Source organism: Argiope bruennichi, chromosome 1 (assembly GCF_947563725.1).
Source record: "Argiope bruennichi chromosome 1, qqArgBrue1.1, whole genome shotgun sequence".
In the NCBI taxonomy this organism is placed as follows: Eukaryota; Metazoa; Arthropoda; class Arachnida; order Araneae; family Araneidae; genus Argiope; species Argiope bruennichi.
Window position 1 is genome coordinate 106,717,593 of NC_079151.1, and position 9,955 is coordinate 106,727,547.

General features: G+C 27.1%; 1 protein-coding gene across 1 annotated transcript in view; it reads right to left on the minus strand.

The window, feature by feature from the left end:
- Positions 1-9,471, minus strand: part of LOC129976334 (uncharacterized) — a 91,669-nt gene extending 82,198 nt beyond the window's left edge. The window contains exon 1 of the mRNA XM_056089850.1: positions 9,392-9,471. The gene's annotated coding sequence lies outside the window, so the exon portion shown is untranslated. The remainder of the gene's footprint in view (positions 1-9,391) is intronic.
- Between the last annotated feature and the right edge of the window lie 484 nt (positions 9,472-9,955).

Sequence of the window (9,955 nt, forward strand, 5' to 3'; positions counted from 1 at the left end):
ATATCCCCAACTGAAAATGCACTTTCCCAGCACAGATAAGAATAATAATTAAGCTTTATAGAATAATTGAGCATATCCCCAACTGAAAATGCACTTTCCCAGCACAGATAAGAATAATAATTAAGCTTTATAGAATAATTGAGCATATCCCCAACTGAAAATGCACTTTCCCAGCACAGATAAGAATAATAATTAAGCTTTATAGAATAATTGAGCATATCCCCAACTGAAAATGCACTTTTCCAGCACAGATAAGAGTAATAATTAAGCTTTATAGAATAATTGAGCATATCCCCAACTGAAAATGCACTTTCCCAGCACAGATAAGAATAATAATTAAGCTTTATAGAATAATTGAGCATATCCCCAACTGAAAATGCACTTTCCCAGCACAGATAAGAGTAATAATTAAGCTTTATAGAATAATTGAGCAGCATATACCCAACTGAAAATGCACTTTCCCAGCACAGATAAGAATAATAATTAAGCTTTATAGAATAATTGAGCATGTGAAAAGAATTATACTATAAGAAGTATTCTGAAAGATGATATTCAGCATATATCACATAAAATTTTGGAATGGAGAATATCATAGTTTCCTGCCTATATGGATAACAATTTTAGATGTAGCAAATAGTTGTTAGAAATAGGTGTGTTTTGATCGGGAAAAATTGTTCAAAATGCAAATGCGTTTTAGCCTTCTGACTTCTAATTCTTCTGAAACGGCTTTCCACACATCAGCGAAGAGACCAGAATGCCGTTTGTTTATTCCCTTCCTTTTTTTAAGGATGGCCATAAAACGGTGCGAAGCACTTTCACTTTCGCAATGGTTGTTTTGCCCTGCAATATCACCGTTTTAATTAAAAATTTTATTTCTATTCACAGAAAAAATTATTTTATCTTTAATGGTAATATTTTTTTTGGATCAAAATATTCATTCATTTTAAAATTAACAATGTCAGTGTTATGCATGAAATGAAATATTTCAAGTACTTTTATTTATTTACCTGTGAGTTACCATTCGCATTGCTTTACTAAATTTTGCACCAGTCTTTAAAAATTAAATTAGCTTTCGATGATTTTGAAAATCGTTTGGTACATCGTACCAAACTTCCGTACTTTTAAATCTACGAGATTAAAAAAAACGTTTTTAAATTTATTTTCTTATTTTAATTTTCAAAAAAACTGATAACTATAAAAGAATTTATGCATAATTATATTTGATATACAAATAAATTTACATTAAAAATATTATATTTATTTATTAAAAATGCATTTATAAGAACATATTATCTATGCATATTTGTATGGATATTACCAAGCTATAATTTTACTTGAAAATATTTTTAACCGAAGCAATTCCAAATATATTAGGTGGTTACAGTTAAATTATATATGCTAATTTCCTTTTTTTTTTTTTTTTGATGAAGAAGAATTGACTTAAAGAGAATTTAATTTTTTTTTTTACTGTCATGGTGGCATTTTTCTACTAATCGTCTTTGCTTGTCATTAGTCATACAAACTCCGTTTAGAACTTTCACAATCAAATGAAATAGAATCTATGGCCATAAAAAATAAATTTTCATCAAATAAAAAATATACACTCTTTTTTTATTATGTAATGATTTATTTTCGGAATTCTGATTTCTTAATTTGGAAGAAGAGCGCGTTTAGTTCTAAACAATTTCAATCTATGAAAAACATCATTAATATTTCGTTTATGCTATCCAAACATTGTAAATGATAATTAATATTAAATTATTGCTGATTAAAAAGTTTTATTTTAATTAATTATAATTCCATTAGTTAATTCACCTCAACTTTGTATAAATTATAATATGTACACAAAATATCAAAGCTTATGATTGAATTAAATAATTAAATAACAGTTATTTATTTGTATTATTTATTATCAATACTATAAAAATCAAAATAAATCAGAGTCACCATTTCCTCCATGTGCAAGTATTTTTTTTTTTAATTTTCATTTTGTGCCTGAATAGCTGATGATATTAAAAAGGAAATCGGAAGAGATTGATTCTAACGAGAAAGATAATTTTCGTCTTATCAGCTGTAACTAATGTTTATCGTCATTTCTGTAATGAACGAAATATTATTTCAAAGAAATAAAGATGATGCATGTGATGACTCATTTCTCACACGATGAAATAAAAAATAATTCATTAATATTTTAAATTATTTATAAAAAATATTCACACAGAAAAGATTTTTTTTTTAATTTTATGGGTCATTACTTCATCCAAAAATCGTAATAAAATAATTTGTTACCTGAAGTATTTTCTATTTTTAGAGTAAACAAAATCCTTTCTCTCTCTCTCTCTCTCTCTTTTTCAGATTCTTTAAATTCTCGGAGCACTTTAATGCCTTGTGTCGAGCTACAGGTAAATGGAGCACCGAATGCTGAAATACCGTTCTATATTTCAGATTGCAACAAGGCAGAATGAATTTTCGTTGGTCAATTTGATTCTAGAACTTTAATCTGACACTTTCAATCAATTCAGTCAAGAAAGAACTATTCTTAAATAAATTGTACTTAGTTTATTGACAATCAACAAATCTTTTAAACATTTCTCTTACTCATGCCGTACGTATAAAAACATTTGTGGCTGATGTTAAATATTTTTGTGGTTAATAGTTCCTTTGCTAAACTAAGTTACTATTCTGCTAAATTGAGAAAATTATGTTCTTCTATACTGAAATGTTTTGTTTGTATTTTAAAAAACAAAATCGGAACTGGAGGGTTTCAGATTCAAGACCCGATTCCACCGAAGAACTGCCGTGTAAGCGGGTCTGTGCCAAACGTCGCCCTGTTGGTGTGGCGTGGAAGTTAAGAGAGGTGGCGGTGCCAGCTCAGGTGTCATCCTCGTCATCTGACCGTGATTCAAAATTACGAGGTCTGTCCCAAAATAGCCCTAGTGTTCTTTTAAAAAGGGACGTTAATTTAACTAAACTAAATTACGAAACAAAATATATGGTCTGAACAATAACATATTTAGAGTGTGCTTTAAAATAGAAAATGTGAAAGAATGTCTCCGTTGTGGTAAAAATTGTTACCTTTTGGGTATTTAATTTCTATCGTTTTATGATTTAGTAACAACCGATACCCTACAAACGATTATTTGTTTATATTAACCGCCTCTGGCGACCAGTTAGATTGTCGGGACTAATGCTTTCTAAAATTTTTAATTAAATATTTTATGCAATTTGGTCTTTTAATAGCTTTTTCAACAAAATATATTTAAGCTTAAAATTTTGTTAGTCATGTAATTCATCTAATATATAAAATTCTCGTGTCACAGTTTTCGTTGCCATACTCCTCCGAAACGGCTTGACCGATTTTGATGAAATTTTTTGTGCTTATCCGGTATCTATGAGAATCGGCCAACATATATTTTTCATCCCCCTAAATGTTAGGGGTAGTCAATTATTAATTAAAAACTAACTTTCCCGCCAAAAAAATCTTCCATTTTCCCCACCGCCAACTTTTCCGCCAAAAAAATCTTTGATTTTCCCCAACGCCAAATGATTTAGGCTTTAGTTCTTTTTTTCTCCCAACAGTAATGAGGCTAGGGTTAAGATTTTTCGGCGGATTATTTCAAACGATTCTGTTTATTTTCTTAATGTTTTATGCATTTAAAATTAAACATTGTTAATGAATCCATGTTTCAGATTCATTCTGAAGTACTTTTGAATTAAAATAGCACAGAATAAAGGAAATTAAAAATGTCTAATCTTCATAGCGTTACCCCAACTGGCGTAGAAAAATTCACGCATTTGCGTTACGTAAAAGGCGAAGAAAATTCACGCATGCGCACTGTGTACTGATCGTTGGCATGGCAACCATTATCAACGGACGATTTAAATTACTTTTAGGTTAGTTGTATGCTTTTGTAAGTAAATTGTATTTATGTTAGTTATATATTTTTTGTATATGCTTATAGTTTTAAGTACATCGTTTTTTAAGTAGTTTATTTTAACCTGTTTACAATGATTTAAATTATTTTTAGGTTAGTTGCATGCTTTTGTAATTAAATTGTATTTATGTTAGTTATATATATATATATTATATATGCTTATAGTTTTAAGTACGTCGTTTTTTAATTAGTTTTTTTTAACCTGTTTTCAATGATTTAAATTATTTTTAGGTTAGTTGCATGCTTTTGTAATTAAATTGTATTTATGTTAATTATATATATTTTTTATATATGCTTATAGTTTTAAGTACATCGTTTTTTAAGTAGTTTTTTTAAACCTGTTTTCGACAGATTATTTTAAACGATTCATTTTATTTTCTGAGTGTTTGATGCATTTAAAATGAAACATTGTTAATGAATCGATCCATTCATGATGAATCTGAGAAAATTTTGTTGACAAATTCTTGAGATATTACATAAATTAAGAAAGATATTCTTTAGTGCCCATAAAGTTTAAACGCTCAGTGACTCTATTATCAGTAATCATATTATTAAAAAAAATGCTTTGTTTCAGTAAAAAAATATTATTATATTAATTGCAGATTAATCCTTTACACTTTAATTTAAAGCATAAATTCTACGAGGGGTAACAGAAAATTAGAGAGATACATATCACGTTATGACTGAAGGCCTTTATAATATTATGAGTGAATTATATGACTATCAAAATTTGAAGTTTTAAAATATTTTGCTGAAGAATAAACTATTTTGCTGAAGAAGTTGGAATTGCATAAAATATTTAATTATTAAAATTTTAACGAACACTAAGATTGGCGAACCGGCTGGTCGCCAAAGGCGGCTAGTACTATTATAGAAACATTACGTCGCTCTGTTCATTGTACTATGTAACTATAATTTTCTGTCAAATCGCATAAAATTTTAGCTTTAAATTGAAGAGGAACTGAATAAATTTCAATTAAAACAAAAACTTTTTGCACTGAAATCAATATGTTTTTAAAAATATCATTACAAATAATAGAATTGTTCTATATTGAAATGTTATTTGCACTAAAAATATTTTCTTAATAATTTATGCAATGTCTTAAAAATTATTCAGTAAAAATTTCTCTGATTCATCATAAACTCCAGTTTTTAGTTGTACTTTCAAAGGATTTATATAACATAAATAATAATATTTTATTTTGTTTCAGTCAGTACTTTTGAAAAAAATTATGAAGTGTAAATTTTATACAATCCTTTAGTCCTAAGAAAACAAATCAGTGAAATATTATTGATACTCCAATTTTTAAATTAAAAAAAAAACTTTTCAATATTCTGCGGTGAAATCTGAAGTTATGCAGTTTTGTATATCACTATTTTAAGACAATCTTCAATTTTCAAATTTTAGATTAATCAGCCTGGGGGAAATTCTGGGCGTTGATTGGCTTCAATAGAATTGTCTAAAATCGCATACTTTTATAATATTTTGATACTCAGATTTTCATATTTTATTCTTTATTCGCAACAGAGTGGACATCTCTTTTTTATTTAATTATTAGTGTCTCAAGAATATTTTCCTAAAAATAACTCACAGGACCGAGAATCTGTATAAAGATAAAAATTTATCATACTATTTATTGACACAAACTGCATAAATTGCATTTTTACTTCATTTATATCAATTTTTAGATCATATGTTTGATGTTATCGATTTAAATATTATGTGTTGGGACCTTATTAGAGTGGACATGATGATGATGATGTCGTGTCCCCGTTACCACTGAAAAGGGGTGCAGTAGCTTCTGAGGGTAAAGACCCCTGAGAACCCGAGGGCAGAAGTCGGACTTCTACCTCATATGAAGATGAACTCACACATTCGCTTGCACGACCCCTTTTTCAGGAGGGCACATTCACACACCTCACAGAGGAAGAACAACCATGCCCTCACCGGGATTCGAACCCCCTGACGTCCAGATCCAGGGGAAGATGTGCTACCCTTATGCAAGGATGCGGGTTAGAGTGGACATCCTGAACGTATATTAACCATGTTTGCAGTATTACTGAATTTATATTATAGATATTTTAAAAGTTCACATAAATCTTTTTTCCCCCCTTATCTTTCAAAAAAAAAATCATATTTCTTGTTTATTTCTTTTTTTTTCAGACACATGCGGAAAATTACACTTTTCTAGGATTAATTTGATGTAAGAGCGTAATCCTTTAATTTAACCTTTGTCAACGTGATAGCATTATTAATAGACACTCATTTTCCTCTTGCGCCCACAATGTGCAGATCAAATTAATTAAAAAAATAAATTATTAGTAAATATGCTTAAAATATTTAAAAAAATTATTAAAAATAGCCTTATATATATTTTTTATAAACTAAAAATTTGTACCATTACAAAATTTTAAGGGGATGTAACAATTTTTTTATACTGTGATTTGTCGCGGGAAAACATCAAAATTTCACTTCATTTTTAGTTAATTAAAATTCTTATAAAAATTTTTTAAACTCTTTTTCGAGGATCACATTTCCACCTTTATGTGCCAAGTTTGTGATCTATAAGTGAAATAGTCCAGATTGTAGAGCGCCAGCATATAGACACAAATCCACATTCATCTTTATTAAGGATAAAGATAATGTGGATTTATCTTTATCCTTATTAACTGGTACTCATCAATTTTTCATCACTTTATCCATCAAACTGGCACTCTGCAAAAACTTACAACTTGGCTTCAAAAGCTTCTTTGTGAAAAATCTGTTTTAAACTTTATTAAATGTGATGGAAGACATAAACCTCATGTATAAATAAATTACTTTTCTGTTATTATATTATTATATTCGAGATAAATGCATTTACATTTCAGAATTTGCAAATAAATTTTCTTCATATAAGTATCATCAAAAGAAACCGTATTTGAAAATCTTACTTATGATTTATCCAAATAATATGTTTTATAATTTTTGAATACAAAATTCACAATACATTTCACAAGAAGTAATTGCTAAATAGAGACGATAATAAATATTTCTTATTCAAAACATAATTACGCACTAATCGCAAAAAATGAAACTAATTCTTCACTTAATCTTGCAACGATAAATAGAAGTATTTTTTTTTAAATATGGAACTTTGGCCCTCACTAGAGAGTAGTTGGAATGTACTGTAATTGATTTAACCTTTTAAAATCCTTCACTCCTTGGAATTTAATTCCTTAACAATACAAAACGACCGTAAGCAAAGATAAAAGAAGATCAGAATTTTCCTCCTCTTTCTTGCAATAAAGCTTTCATTTGCATCGTTGGGAAGGGTGGGGAAGGGGGAAGTGTCTTGTATCATCAAGTTTCTAACATGCAAATCCTTGTTTACTGAGAGAAATTGAGTAGAAATTATAATAATATTTTATAATTTCACTAAAGGATTTTCTGGAAGTTTCATCTTTTTTAACGTTATATATGACATGTTTATCAAAAAAATTCGATGTAGAAACATTAACTTTAAATTTTAATGAGTGTGCAAATATAGTTTTAAAATCATTACCGTGCCATAAAAAAATGTGTTCGTTTAGGAGCTGTATTTTTTTAAATTTTAAGACTTTATTAAAATAGATAACTCACTATTTAATTAATTGTCAGAAAATCTTTCATAAAACATTTTTATGCTTCATAGTATTTGAGACGTAAATTTAAAGTAAATCTTTTCAGTGTTTTTGATTTCTATAGCAAATAAACTATTTATGAATTTTAATTTTTTTAAAAGATAAATAAAAGCTTTTGTGATTCTTAGAATACACTTATTATTATTGATTTCAACAATAATCCGAATAAGTTTTAAGGGTACAATGGAAGTTGAAATCAAAATTTCTCATTTTCTAAGACATTATTTCAAAATTTTCATGATAAAGTATTTTAGTAATTTTCATCAAAGTAAATCTTTTCAGTGTTTTTGTTTTCTATAAGAAATAAATTATTTCTGAATTTTAATTTTTTTATAGATAAATAAAAGATTTTGTTATTCTAAGAATACACTTATTATTATTGATTTCAACAATGAGCTGAATAAGTTTTAAGGGTACAATAGAAGTTGAAATCAAAATTTCTCATTTTCTACGACATTATTTCAAAATTATCATGATAAAGTATTTTAGTAATTTTCATCAAAGTAAATCTTTTCACTGTTTTTGTTTTCTATAACAAATAAATTATTTCTGAATTTTAATTTTTTTATAGATGATACAAAAGATTCTGTTATTCTAAGAATACACTTATTATTATTGATTTCAACAATGAGCTGAATAAGTTTTAAGGGTACAATAGAAGTTGAAATCAAAATTTCTCATTTTCTACGATATTATTTCAAAATTTTCATGATAAAGTATTTTAGTAATTTTCATCAAAGTAAATCTTTTCAGTGTTTTTGTTTTCTATAACAAATAAATTATTTCTGAATTTTAATTTTTTATAGATGAATAAAAGATTCTGTTATTCTAAGAATACACTTATTATTATTGATTTCAACAATGAGCTGAAATTTTTAAGGGTACAATAGAAGTTGAAATCAAAATTTCTCATTTTCTACGACATTATTTCAAAATTTTCATGATAAAGTATTTTAGTAATTTTCATCAAAGTAAATCTTTTCAGTGTTTTTGTTTTCTATAACAAATAAATTATTTCTGAATTTTAATTTTTTTATAGATGAATAAAAGATTCTGTTATTCTAAGAATACACTTATTATTATTGATTTCAACAATGAGCTGAATAAGTTTTAAGGGTACAATAGAAGTTGAAATCAAAATTTCTTATTTTCTACGACATTATTTCAAAATTTTCATGATAATTTTATTATATCTGTTTAATGTTGTAAAAAAATTATCAAAATTCACTAGTAAGCTTTTGAGTTTTTGATAAAAATAGGAAAAAAAAATTTGAATTTGAATTTTTGAATTTGTAAAAAAAATCATTGCAGTAATTTTAATTGAGGTTCTTAGTAAAATTTTTTTTAAAAATTCATAAATGATTTATTCATGCAAAATTGTATTATTTTATGTATATACATCATTACAGAAGATTACATTGTTGTAACTAAAGATTTGATACGCATGGAGTATTTTAAAACTCGATCACTTGAAGGGAAACAAAACTGTGTCATACTGCAGTTGTTCAGTGTAAACAATTGGAAGTGATGTCCTAACATCAGTAATAAAAACTTATACTAAGCAAATGAATAAAGATATCAAAATAATTCTTTTTGTAAAAGACTACTCGTAATCTAACTATTCATAAAAATATATAAAAAAATCGCTGTTATTGTTGATTTTTCACACTTCCATCGTTCATTTTACTTTTAAGGATGTATTATTATTCGCGTTTGAAACTGTATCAGTATGATCTATTTTTAATCTGTTACATAAAGGAAATATATACAATATTATAAATAAATATGCATACCTGCTTTTGTTAAATAAATCCTTATAAAAACTCCATCAATTTCTGTCATCGACTTCCATTAATAAACTCATCCAATGAAATTTAGGGAAAATATACTATTTTTGTAGCGCACGCTTCATATTTCTACGACAAACCATTAGCTTTTAGCTCAGAGTGAGAATATATTGGCATTATCAAAAATCTGAATGACGTTGATTTAACTGTGAAGCAATATCCGCGATTCGTACAGCTACGTTATTATAAAAGAGACAAAAGAACGGAAATAAATTAATCCTTACCGGAATATCATTTCCTCATCTTTTACTAAGAATTAGTAACAGCCCCTAGATAGAGGCCTTCATCAAATTCTAAGATGAAACATTGAAAGGCAAAAATAAAGCAACTTTTTTCTCACTAGATAAACAATACATACATGCATCTCAATTTTATCAAACAGTTTTTTTCAATCAAATTTCATTCCATTTTTACTCTCCCGTATACGTAGTATAAAAAATTATAATAATCGTCAAAAAAATTCGAACTGCAGATTTTGACAAATCTTTACGTTTTGGAACTCTTTTTCTG